Source organism: Terrapene carolina, unplaced genomic scaffold (assembly GCF_002925995.2).
Source record: "Terrapene carolina triunguis isolate 2854851 unplaced genomic scaffold, T_m_triunguis-2.0 Scaffold58, whole genome shotgun sequence".
NCBI classification, from domain to species: domain Eukaryota; kingdom Metazoa; phylum Chordata; order Testudines; family Emydidae; genus Terrapene; species Terrapene triunguis.
In genome coordinates, this window is record NW_020664409.1 from 62,526,943 (window position 1) to 62,540,576 (window position 13,634).

General features: G+C 41.1%; 1 long non-coding RNA gene across 1 annotated transcript in view; it reads left to right on the plus strand.

Annotated features, from left to right (window-relative positions):
* LOC112105023 overlaps positions 1 to 12,686 on the plus strand; it is a 21,580-nt gene extending 8,894 nt beyond the window's left edge. Inside the window, exons 2-3 of the long non-coding RNA XR_002907970.3 lie at positions 11,316 to 11,483; positions 12,613 to 12,686. This is a non-coding gene — a long non-coding RNA (uncharacterized LOC112105023). The remainder of the gene's footprint in view (positions 1 to 11,315; positions 11,484 to 12,612) is intronic.
* Positions 12,687 to 13,634: the final 948 nt, after the last annotated feature.

Genomic DNA, 13,634 nt, shown 5'->3' on the forward strand with positions numbered 1-13,634 from the left:
GTGTGTGTGTGTGTGTGTGTGTGTGTGTGTGTGTGTGTGTATAAAAGATACAACATATTGAGAGAAAAATTGGTTTATTTTAGCTTTTGTAAGAGAACTGACTTTTAAAAAAAAACACTTTGTGGTTGATTTCTTGATTGTCTCTTTTATAAAGAACCATGAATAGAACCTCTTAAAAAAACTTGAGCAAATTATCAAAATTTTGCCAGTGCTACAGTGTTGCACTATTATGTATGCAATCTTTTTGGGGACGGGGACAGGATAAGGAAATTTTACTCATTTGTTATATTTTCTTTCTAACCTTTCAAGAACATTATGGTTGCAAATAAAAGTACTCCTAATTCCAGAGTTATGGGTGTACAAGAAATACATTAAAGTATTTTGTGAGCTGGAAAGGGGGGGGCTCAGGGACTAGATCTGACTGTTTTTCTTCCTCTGTCTTTAATGTTCAAGCTCTTTAAAAATGGAGTTATGCAGATACCATTTCTGTAACTAGTGGAATTCTGTCACAGGATTACTGGCCCCCTTAAGAGGGAACAGGGTACAGTACACTTGTGACTGATTACTTGCTGCCAAATTCAACTTATGGGAAGGCACCTGAGCCTTATAAAGTGAGGGATAGCAGCAGGGGAGGGGCTGCTACCTATGGACCTCTCTTAGCCCAAGCAGGTAAGGAAAGAGAGAGGTGAGCAGTGGGGGCAAAAAAACGAACTGGCTTAAAGACTGAGCTTGATAAATTTATGAAGGGAGTGATATGATGAGATTGCCTACAATGGAATGTGCCTACATTGGCTCCTGCCAGTAGCAAAAATCCCCAACTGCTAGGGACGGGACATTAGATGGGGAGAGCTCTGAGTTACTACAGACAGTTCTTTCCCAGGTGTCTGTCTGGTGCGTCTTGCCAAAAAGCCCAGGATCCAACTGATCACCATATTTGGGGACGGGTAGGAATTTTCCCCTGAGAGTCCAGCAAACACTGGCCCAAGAAGGAGGCCTGTGTAGCCCCCTGACCTCAGGGGAGAAACTGAATCAGCAGAGCCTGATAACTGTGACTGGCGGAGAGGCTTGGAGGAAGACAAACCTCAGGAGGAGCCACTGTGTCCAGTGGGAGACTGGGACAGAAAAGACTTTACTTTAGGTTTATTTTATGTTAATAAACCTGTGCCCAAGAAGGTGTTTTGTTGGTGGCCTCTATGGATTATTCCTGGGAACCTGTGAAGGGGAAATCGAGGCAGGGACCACAGAGCCAAGCTCAGACATCAGAGGTCACTATGAGGCAGGTCCGCTCTACTACAAACTCTCACTCCTGAGACCAGTGGTGAGAAATGTCCTGGACATGGTTCAGATAATTTCTGTTACAGTGGTGTCATGGTTATGGAGCTAGCCGCTCCTCTGTCCCATTTTTGGTCTCTGTGAATGAACCCCCTTATGTGTTAGGCCTTGTGCCTTTACCTATTGCAGGGTGGAATTTTGCAGTTCTCCCTCTCATAAACCAGGACTTGGGCTACAGTACCCAGTATTTCCACTGTTCTTACCTTGCAAGTCTGACTGAATTCACGTATCTGTGTTTCTTCCCTTCAGGACCTGGGACTAATGGCATACTGTGATCACACAGCCATCTTAAAAGTATTGTTTACTTATCAGTAGGAACAAAGTGTTACAGAAAAAAGGATTTTAAAACAAGACAAATGTCTATCTCACCTAGATTCCTTCCATTCTTTGATGGTGACCTAGAGAGTTCTAGCTTCTCCAAACATCTTATTTGGGTGCCTGTGTTTTCCTGTGGTTACTCCTGGATAACTGTCTTTCTCTTGAGAAAGTGCCCTTTAAATCCTGCTACACTTTATTCTTCAGTCTTCATGAGCCTTTTCTGTTCCTGGTCAAAAATAGTTTAGTATGTTGGCTTGAGACAGAGGCAAAATTGTCAAATCTAATAGTTCTTCAAGTATTTGTCCACACAGATTCCACTGTGTGCGTCTTGTGCATGTGAGCTTGGAATCTTTTGATGAATGGTGTGTGTGGGGGCTGTGCATGCACCCCAGCCAGGGTACAAAGGGCAGAGCAGCCCTAACTGCCACTCAGATCCCTCTTTACATCTGTGGCAGCAAGATGGAGTACACAGTGTCCAACTTCCCTGCTGCGTGCTTAGTGTGGCAGCCTTGATATTGAGGTTTGTCTAATGGCTGAGTCTAGGTGTCCATGTTTCAGAACCTGTCCTGCTTGTGAGACAGCTATACAATTGAATGATGGGCAAACTAAGTGCCTCTTTTGTCTAGGGGAACTCATGTTCCAGACAAATTAAGTATTTGTAAATCTTTCTCCAAATTTACACAAAGAGTGTGCGATTTTCATCCGAAACTGTGTTTGATGGAGAAATCCATGAGGAGTGCACCTGACTCTGAGGTCCCTCTTTGTAAACAGTCTGCTGCTCCTCCAAAGCCAATTTCTGTTTGTGCACTGGCTACCTCAGGCCCTATGATTTCTTCATGCACAAGCAGTTCTCATGTGTCTGTGAAGCATGCTGAGACCTCACAACAGGCCTCAGGTCAGTCAGTGACTCTGCTGCCCAAGGTAGAAAAGAGAAAAGTTCTACAGATGCTGCTCAACACCAATCATCATCCACAGTCCTGGCACAGTAGAGCTAAAATATCCACCTTTCTTACCTGTCCAAGCTAGATCCAGTCAAGCCTTACCCGCACTGTGAGTCTTGGTGTCTCTCACCTGACTCTCACCTCCCAGCTCTGGTACTGCACTATCAGTCTTCAGCAACTGCTGTGTCCACCTCGGTTCACTGTCACTGGTACAGATAGTTTTGAATCTTTGATGTTGTCCAGTGACAGAAAACATCGGTTTTGGTTCCAGTGCACTAAGTAGTATCCTCATCTGTACCACCATCTTTGGTACAGAGTACTTCTACTCCTATTCTTCAGAGAGATGTTGGGAGCAGCTCTTCTCACCATGGAAGACTTGCTTCTGAGAGTTCACAAGCTTCTGGGATTCCACCTTCATTGTACCATATGCCCTGCCTTTATGACATATAATCCTGGCCATTCTGGCCTGCCTGGAACCTTCAAAACCATTTTTCTTATCCTTATTCTTCAGGAACCAGGTCCCAGAAAAGGTTTTCTCCTTCTTCAGGACCTTGCAAGATGGTAGAGTCACCACAACAGAATTATGAATTAAGTCATGACCCCCGGATTGATGAGGAAATTCTCATGGAGGAGTAGGAAGATCAGCCTGTTCCATTTCCTATTTACTCTTCATTCCAGTTGAAGCAGTTACACCATTGGTGCCTTCCATGTTTGATGATTTTAAAGCCATCCGGGACCTTCTTCAAAGAATGATGATATTTGACAGATTACATTGGAAATAATCCAGGAAAAGTCTTACAAGTTACATTCTTCATCCACTTCCCAATGGCCATTTAGCAATACCCACTAATAAGGACATTCTTGTGCTGACCCAAGGACCTCTAGCAGCCTCTCAGCCATATCTAAGAAGGCAAACTGGAGGTATCAAGTTCCCTTTAAGGGGCTCATGTACTTTTTCACCTTCCCACTACTGATGGTAGTGGCAGTGGCTCATGAAATATCTAAGTAGCCTGATCCTGTCAAATCCATTCCCAGGGATAAGGAGCTGTCATAACTATGAAGGGAAGGGTAACAGCTCTCTGTGTACAGAGACTCCAAATCCTTTTACCTGTAAAGGGTTAAGAAGCTCGGGTAACCTGGCTGACACCTGACCCCAAGGACCAATAAGGAGACAAGATACTTTCAAATCTTGGGGGGGGAAAGGCTTTTGTGTGTGCTCTTTGTTTTAAGGGGTGGTTCGCTCTTGGGACTGAGAGGGACCAGACATCAATCCAGGTTCTCCCCATCTTTCTAAACAAGTCTCTCCTATTTCAAACTAGTAAGTAAAAAGACAGCAAGGCGTCTTAGATTTACTTTGTTTTCTCAACTTGTAAATGTACCTTTTTACCAGAGTGTGTATCTTTGTTTGCTGTGCTTTGAACCTAAGACAGAGGGGGGTCCTCTGAGCTCTTTAAGTTTGATTACCCTGTAAAGTTATTCTCCATACTGATTTTACAGAGATGATTTTTACCTTTTTCTTTAATTAAAAGCCTTCTTTTTTAAGAACCAGATTGATTTCTCCTTGTTTTAAGATCCAAGGGGGTTTGGATCTGTATTCACCAGGAGTTGGTGAAAGGAGGGTGGAAGGAAGGAGGGGGGATGGTTAACTTCTCCTTGTTTTAAGATCCAAGGGGGTTTGGATCTGTGTTCACCAGGGAATTGGTGAAAGGTTTCTCAAGGCTTCCCAGGGAGGGAATTCTTGTGATGGTGGCAGCGGACCAAAGCTAAGCTGGTAGATAAGCTTAGAAGTTTTTATGCAGGCCCCTACATTTGTACCCTAAGGTTCAAAGTGGGGAATCAGCCTTGACAGGAGCCCAAGAAACATTGGGGAAGAAAAGTTTATTCTTCCGATAGTCTACAGTTCGACATAGACAATTACCAGGGTAAGTTTGATTTTTTAAAGATGAATAAGATCATACAGCTTGCTGACAAGCTGCCCCAGGACTCCAGAGAATGAGTTTAAGGCTATGGTGGCAGAAGGTCAGCTGGTGGCAAAGACAACACTTTAGGCTTCTTTGGATGCTTTAGACACACCTGCAAGATCTATGGCCACAGAGTCTACAGTTATCAAACACTCCAAAAGAACTTCAGTCTTCAACTGTGGACTGATCATTTGAAAGACACAGCCTTTTTAATTAAAAAACTGATGATGTGCTTCAATCTTTAAAAGACTCCAAGGCAACACTTCCATATTTGGGCCCAGTTCAGAGGAGGAAACGAAGAAGACAGATTTTTTTGAGACAGAGTCATCACTCATCTTGTTCCTATCACCAGAAGGCTCTGGACTCCTCTAAGAAAAGACCTCATTTCCTGAAAAAGAGAGGCTCTTCAGCTACTGAAACCTGTCATTCTTCGTCTGGCTGTGGTTGAGTCCTAGATCTGTACCCTTTCTCCCCTCCCTCAAGGAAGATTTTCCACAATGTGCCATCTCATCTCAGACCTTTGCACTCAACCAAAGACATCAGTAAGTTTTTGCCTGAGTTTACTGGGCCATATGACTGCTCGTACATATGTAGCCCTGCCACAGAGACTCCTTTTGAGTGGGACTAATATAGTCATGCTGCCTGAAGTCAGGCCAAAATACAGTATTCGTATGTTATTACAGAGCAGCTCCAAATCTGTCACATATGGACTTTATATTCTTTTGGTTATTACCCACCAACCATTTCATCAGCATCAATGAGAAAGTCAAGATGCAGCCAGTACTGGTCCCTGAGTAAGATTATTCCCGACCACTAAAATAATCTAAGGATAGAAGACGGTATGACCTGTTTAGAGGAGAGTTGAATCATTTCATCTTATCTGATAGCAGCACCATCTCTTGTCATCTCAAAAGACATGTAATGCATCCAAAAATCTTTGGATCATAAGGTCTCTTTCGCCAAACAGAGGTTGGTGCTGAATTCCTCTGAACTGAAGAGCTAAGGAAACAGTGAGTCCTTCACTTTTGTGGGAGGAGCAGTTCTGGCATTTCCCAGGTGAGGTATTTAAGACAGTCCCTGCTAGTGAAGCAGCTGTGTGCCATCCTGAGCTGCGCACATAGTGTACTTCAACAACTCCTTCTGGTAAACTATCTGTTCAGCCCGACCATGTGCTTTCTTTGAAGCACTGCAGTACCCATCTCAGAAGCTAGGAAAGGGGGCAAAGCCTACGCCTGCAGGCTGAGCTACAGTAATTCCTCACTTAACATCCTAGCTATGTTCTTGAAAAATGCAACTTTAAGTGAAATGATGTTAAGCAAATCCAATTTCCCCATAAGAATTAATGTAAATTGGGGGGTTAGGTTCCAGGAAATTTTTTTTCGCCAGACAAAAGACATTATATAAATATACAGTTTAAACATCAATCATTTTAAACAAACCATTTAATACTGTACTCACCAATGATGATTGTGAAGCTTGGTTGAGGCAGGGGCATAGTGGGGTCGGGGCGTGGGGGCCTGCCCTGTTCCACCCGCCCAGGGCTCCAGCTGGGGAGCGGGGTTGGGGCGCAGGGGCCTGCCCTGTTCCAAACGCCTGGGGCTCCTGCCGGGGAATAGGGTCGGGGCGCAGGGGCCTGCCCTGTTCCGAACGCCTGGGGCTCCTGTCGGAATGCGGGGTTGGGGCTTGCCCCGTTCCACCTGCCTGGCGCACCTGACATGCAAGCCCACATGCTCTCACCCCACTCCCTGGCTGGAACGCCCCTCCACCCTGACCCCGCTTCCCAGCAGGGCAGGGCAGAGCGGGGGGAACCAAACAATGTTATAAGGGAACATTGCAAGACTTTACAGAAGTATGTTCTGTAATAGGTCAGCAACCTAGTAGCGAAACGATGTTAACCGGGAGGAGGCTAAATGAGGAGTTACTGTATATTGAATCAGCTAGAAGGCTTGAAGCTGGAGGACCAAATTCTAAACCCCTTACAAATAAACTCCATAGAACCATCTTTAACTCTGAACCAGGCTCCTTAATCTTTCTCCTCTCTCACCACTTTCCTTCCTCCTCTTCAGGGCCTGAAAGCCCTACACATCAGTCAGAAGGAACTTAGTGCTTATTAGCTTAGGGCCATAGCTTAATCCAGCTACATTTTCTAGCCATACAGAATTGTTTTGATTGTCTGTGGAAATTAGCTGTGCCGTATCAGGACTCCTGTAGGTGAGAGCAGCAATTCTATGACTGTCTTATGTAGAGGCTGCAGGCACAGCTGTATGTGGATGATAGCATGTGTGACCACATCTGGAGTATTGCATCCAGTTTTAAGCCCCCCACTACAGAAAGGATGTGGACAAATTGGAGAGAGTCCAATAGAGGGCAACGAAAATTATTAGGGGGCTGATTTATGAGGAGAGGCGGAGGGAACTGGGCTTATTTAGTCTGCAGAAGAGAAGAGTGAGGGGGGATTTGATAGCAGCCTTCAACTACCTGAAGGAGGGTCCCAAAGAGGATGGAGCTCGGCTGTTCTCAGTGGTGGCAGATGACAGAACAAGGAGCAATGGTCTTAAGTTGCAGTGGGGGAGGTCTAGGTTGGATATTAGGAAAAAACTATTTCACTAGGAGGGTGGTGAAGCACTGGAATGGGTTACCATGGGAGGTGGTGGAATCTCCATCCTTAGAGGTTTTTAAGGCCCGGCTCGACAAAGCTCAGGCTGGGATGATTTAGTCAGGGTGGTCTTGCTTTGAGCAGGGGGTTGAACTAGATGACCACCTGAGGTCTCTTCCAACCCTAATCGTCTATGATTCTATGATTCGTGTATGATTCTAAGAAGGCAATAGGATTTTGGGATGAGGGGAAAAAATCATTTCTGATTCTCTTTTATACCAGTCAACTTATGACACTATGGCAGCAAGGTGTCAGGATGTCTCTGACAGCACATAGATGGGGAGGTAAAGCAGACTCTAGAGAAGGAAGATTTCATTTTCTTATTTCTTCTTATTCAGACATGCCAAGAAAAAATCAATAAACAACACACAGCACCCAAACCAATAATAAAGTGTACCATTCAGAACATGTGATCCACAAATATATAATATTCAAACAACTGGGGAAGAAGTCTTTTTTTCTCTTCTTCCTTCTCGTCTTCCTCTTCTTTTAATTTTACGCAGAGTTGCTCTGACAGCCACATTTTTTCTCCTCCTAGGAATGAGAAAAGTCCGTTTTTAGGCGCCCCAGACTCCCCATCCCTTTTTCAGTATCATTAGACTTTTTTTCTAAAATGAGAGAGAGCCAGCCTTTCCCCTTCTCCTTTTTACCATCAGAAAAGACTTAATCCTTCCCATTCTGAAAATTAGCCTACTCTCAGCCACAAGCCCTAAATCGCATTTTCAGCTAAAAGTGTGAACTTATGTTAAGACTCATTCTGTGTTTTCTCCCTCTAAAACTGGAAACGTTCCAACTCTCTAATACTGGGGCAGGGGCTTCTGACTGACCTTTATCTTGCAGCTCCAGTTTTTAGCCCTAGAAAACAGCTGGTGAGGAAATCACTACACTTTCATTAACAAGTTAGAGCAAGAATAACTTATCTTCCACTTGCTGGATACAAAGGCTATCTTTATGCAGGAGGATGACTTCTAAAAATGCAATTTTATCGTTGTATTTTACATTGCTATATTTAAAAAGAAATGAGGGAAATAAAAATAAATAATAGTACTGTCTACATTTGTTGAGAAGAAGAAACTATACACAAGAATCTGCCCTGATATTTGATAGAAGAATGAAGAATGTATAATTTTCTGTAGTGTTAATAACTTTTAACAGCTGGCTATGTGCAAAATATGTGCCAATTTTTTTCAGATTATTTGTAACTACCTAAATGATTAAATGTAAAAAGTGGGGAAGAGAACTGAAATGATGGAACCATGGGGCAGCTACATATTAGTTGTTGAAATGACCATTTACTTATGTATCACCATCCCCATTCCTTTTTGTTGTGTGGATGGGAAAGGTCTGAATTATTTGATATCTCTACACATGTTCATGTGAGTTTGAATTGGGATCTATAGTCAGAAATTGGATATTCCATTTTGGATGATACTTGCAGAATTGGCATCCAAATGACAGAACTATAAAAAGGAGGGTGAGGGGGAAATCACAGCTCTTAAAACAATGCATACCTAATCATCATCATAATACCTGGCTCTGATACAGCAGTGTTCATCTGTAGATCTCAAAGTTCTTTTCAAAGGAAGTAATCATCATTATCCCCATTTGTACAGATGGGAGAACTGAGGCACAGGGACGTCAAGTGTCATCCAACAAAGCTGGGAAATGCTCATGTATTTGAATAAGCTTTGTGTTAAATTCAACCTCTGATTATGGAAGCAGGTATATAATAAGACAAAATATTTCTCTCTATTGTATATACTTAATGTCTTAAGCAGTGCCCATAAATCATGCTATGCCCACCTTAGATTATATCAGTTGGGAAGAAGAATTTAATCAGAAAAAAAAAAGAATGATAATTGGGAGTTGTTTATAGATACTTTACCAGGTGCCCAAAAAGCCACAATCCTAAAATCAAGGGAAAAGGCCATAATGGTTAAAAAAACAACCTGATTTAGAGGGGAAGTAAAGGCAGCTGTTAAAAAATTATATATGAATTAAATGGAAGAAAGGGGAACTTGATCATAATGAATGTAAATCAGAAGCTAGGAACTGTAGAAAATTGAAAAGGGAAACAAAGGGACACACACAAAAATCTGTGGACAGTAAAATTAAGGATAAGAAGGAGTTTTTAAAGTATATGAGAAACAAAAATAGTCCTGATAATGGTATTGGTCTACTACTAGATGGAAATGGTAGAATTATTAATAAAATGCAGAAAAGTCATAAGTGATCAGTAAATATTTCTGTTGTGTATTTGGGGAGAAAACAGATGATGTTTTCATGTCTTATGATATACTTTTTCCTTTTCAACAGTAACTAAGGAGGATGTTAAACAGTAGCTATCACAGTTAGATATTTTTAAATCAGCAAGTCTGGATAACTTGCATCTAAGAATTTTAAAAGAGTTAGCTGAGGCGGTCACTGGACAATCATTGTTGATTTTCAGTAGGTCTTGGAACACTGGGGAAGTTCCAGAAGACTGGAAGAAAGCTAATGTTGTGCCAGTATTAAGAAGGGTAAATGGGATGACGCATGTAATGACAGGCCTGTCAGTTTGACATAGATGCTGGGAAAGATAATGGCGTGGCTGATATTGGACTCAATTAATAAATAATTAAAGGAGGGTAATATAATAAAAGGGTTTATGGAAAACAGATTCCATCAAATTAACTTGATATTTTTTTATGAGATTTGGTTTGGTTGATAAAGGTAATAGTGTTGATGTTATATACTTGGATATTTGTAAGGCATTTCACTTGGTATCACGACACTTTGATTAAAAAAAATAGAATGATATAAAATCAACAAAATGTGACTGTAAACAGGGAATCATCACTGAACAGGTGTGTTTCTCGTGGGGTCCTGTAGAGATCAGTTCTTGGCCCTACACTATTTAACATTTTGTTAATGACCTGGAAGAAAACATAAAATCACTGATAAAGTTTGCAGATGACAAAAAAATTTGGTGGAGTGGAAAAAAGAACAAAAAGGACAGGTCACTGCTACGGAGTGATCTGAATTACTTTTGTAAACTGGGCACAAGCAAACAATATGCATTATAGTATGGCCAAATGGAAATGTATACATCTAGGAACAAAGAATGTAGGCCACACTTACATGATGGGGGACTCTTCTCTGGGGAGCCATGACTCTAAAAAGCATTTGAGGGTTGTAGTGGATAATCAGCTGAACATGAGTTCCAAGTGTGATGCTGTGACCAAAAGGGCTAATGCAATCTTTGGATGTATAAACAGGAGTCTTTTGAGTGGGAGTTGAGAGGTTATTTTATTTTACCTCTGTATTTGGCACTGATATCACTACTGCTAGAGTTCTGTGTCCAGTTCTGGTGTACACAATTAAAGAAGGATGTTGATAAATTAGCGAGGGTTCAGAGTAGAGCCATGAGAATGATTAAAGGATTAGAAAACATGTCTTATAATGATAGACTCAAAAAGATCAATATATCTAGCTTAACAAAGAGAAGGTTAAGGGTGACTTGGTTACAATTTGTAAGTACCTACATGGGGAACAAATATTTGATAATAGGCTCTTCTATCTAGGAGAGAAAGGTATAAGATGATCCAATTGTCTGGAAGTTGAAGCTGGGCAAATTCAGACTGGAAATAAGGTGTCCATTTTTATCAGTAGGATAATTAACCACGGGAACAAATTACCAAGGTTTGTGGTGGATTCTCCATCACTGACAAGTTTTAAATCAAGACTGGGTGTTTTTCTAAAAGATCTGCTCTAGGAATTATTTTGGGGAACTTCTATGGCCTATGTTATGCAGAAGGTCAGACTAGATGATCACAATGGTTCCTTCTGGCCTTGGAATCTATGAATCTATATTGAAATTGAAAATATTTTTTTAATTTTACTTTTAACTTGATACAAATGCTCCTTATGTAAAAAATGGAACAGTGTGATTACTCAAAATCTTCATCTCTGCAATTAACAAGGGAACATGGCGAATTAAAATCAAGGAAGACAATAACATATTTGTTTAAGTTGGATACATTTAGGAGAAGGAATGAAGATTTGGTAGGAGTGAAAGCTTCTCCAACAAAATTATCACACAAAATCTTAACTGTTTTATTTTTTAAGTTTAAAGACCATGAAAATGGCATAGCCAAACTGGAAGGAGAGATTGGCCAGACACAGGACAAATATCCCTGTGCACGGGAGAAGCTGTTGGAAGAGCAGTCTCGGCTCAAAATTCTCCAGCTGAACTTGGCTGCAGCATAAAAACAGATAAAACACCACATTGCTCAGGTAATAGTCACAGGTATAATAAGTGAACTATGATTTTAGTGTTTGGAGTTGTATAGTAGCTGTTTTCAAGGATTTTCCACTGGATAAAGAGATATGGTTTAAATAATATTAACTGTAAAATCCACATGAAATTCAGAATTCACCTTCAACACAAACATCAGAAATATTGCAGAAAATAAACACATTCAATAAAAAGGAATATTTCTTCTTTTTTTAATATGATCATCTGAATTAACGGTATTGGGTTTTTAAAAAAATCTACCTTCTCATTATGATTATACAAAGACTTATTTTCTAAAAAAGAATCACATTATGATGATTTATTTTATCATTCAAGAGTGTGCTTCACAAGCATATAAAAGAGAGGTTCTTGCCCTGAACAGCTTAACATGTAAATAAAAATAAGTGATGTGTACAAAGGGAGAAATTAATAGCAAAGGAGGACAAAAAATGCAATAACCGTACAGGAGTTTGCTTTGGTGGTTTTGCATGTGTCTTGGTGGAGGGTTTGTTCTCTGGATTATAGTTAAGGAGTTTTTGTGCTTTTGTTTGGTGGGGTAGAAATGAGTCAAAGAGGGAAGAAGGCATGAAAAAGTAGGGGAAGGGATGAGTATGCTGGCGAATGAGGGGACAGAAGTGAATAGAAAGAGAAGAAAAGCAGATGTGAGGGAGGAAGGGAATGTTTAAAAGGATAAGAGATGGAATGAGATGCATGGTGGCTTGGGAGGGTGAGGTTTGTCAGAAAATGGAGTTTGGGAATCTGAGATGTGACAGGAGAACACTCACTTCTCTCAAATAAAAAATGTAAATGTAAAGTCCAGAGTTCTGGTGACATCTGGACATTGCTAGGGTGTGCAAAAACCGCACCACCAGCTTGCTGCCCGGGGTGCCATAGCTGGTGGGTGCTACAGAAGCTGGAGCTTTAAGGCTACTGCAGATCTTTTCCTGACAAGTGTGAGGTTCTGGGCTCTGGGATCCCCAGAAGGCTTTTGGCTGATGGAGTGAGGGTGGAGCAGGGACCAATCATTGCAGGCTTTGACTCACTGTCAGTTTTGCTGGGGAGTGGAGATCCAGGGGCTGAGGCTTTAAGATACTCCCTGAAAGTTCTGCTGCTGTTTCCTCATGGCAGGAGTCTGCTGGGACCTTGTGCTGATTTCTCACTCTGCTTCCTGCTATGCTGCTGCCAGAAGGGGACCAATAATGACAGGTATCTGCTGTATTCTGACTAGCACAATGTGTAGATTTCTATGCATGAATGTGTCTTATTTACAGTACTTATTTACAGTACTCCTTCAATCACAGGATGGGACTGCAGATTGATTAGACATACCAAGGATTCTGGGCATATTTATACAGCCTGTGTTGAAGCATGTGCTGGTGCAACTTCACTGCTTAGGGATCCAGGCTAGCTGGATTAAAGCCAGCTCGGGTATTTCTACTCGAACCTCAGTCATGCCCCATGAATGCAATATAGACATACCTTTTTGTTCATTAAACTCAAATTTTATTCTGTTCTCGAGTGAACCTCACTTCTTGGCCAAGTAACCCTAGAAACTCCAGGTGTATGCATTCAAAAAGCATTTGAACGCTCAAATGAAACCTCAGTTATAAATCAAGGAGAAGATATGCTTTTCATTGTAGTCTGCAAGTGGCAAAGGAACATGTATCTTCATTTTTATTTAAGATTCATTATATACTGCTGCTCTAAAAATATAAATGAATACATGCCATCAAAACCTTTGAGTAAATACATTTTAACTTTAATTTCCTAATAAATATGTATGTTTTAATATTCATGATGTATTTTTGGTATAACTTTTGTGGTAATAAAAGTATCAGTAAATGCTTCCTATTATAATATTTGGCCTGTTTAGAAAAGTTTTTTAATGTTCGGGTTATTTTGTGTGTGTGTGTGTGGGAGGGTGGGGGGTTGTGGAATTTATCTAAACATAAATATTCAGTGAAAGCCATACTCCTGGACTATATGCAGTTGCACATGATAGTACTAAAACTATGAATGTACCAAAGCATACCTACATTTATAAATATTGGATCCCCTTTTCTCTGAGACAAATCATGTTTCTTTTGCTGTTGGATGCAACCAGTCCCATTAAGCTTTTAGTCTAACCAACTTTGATCTTTCAGAAGCAA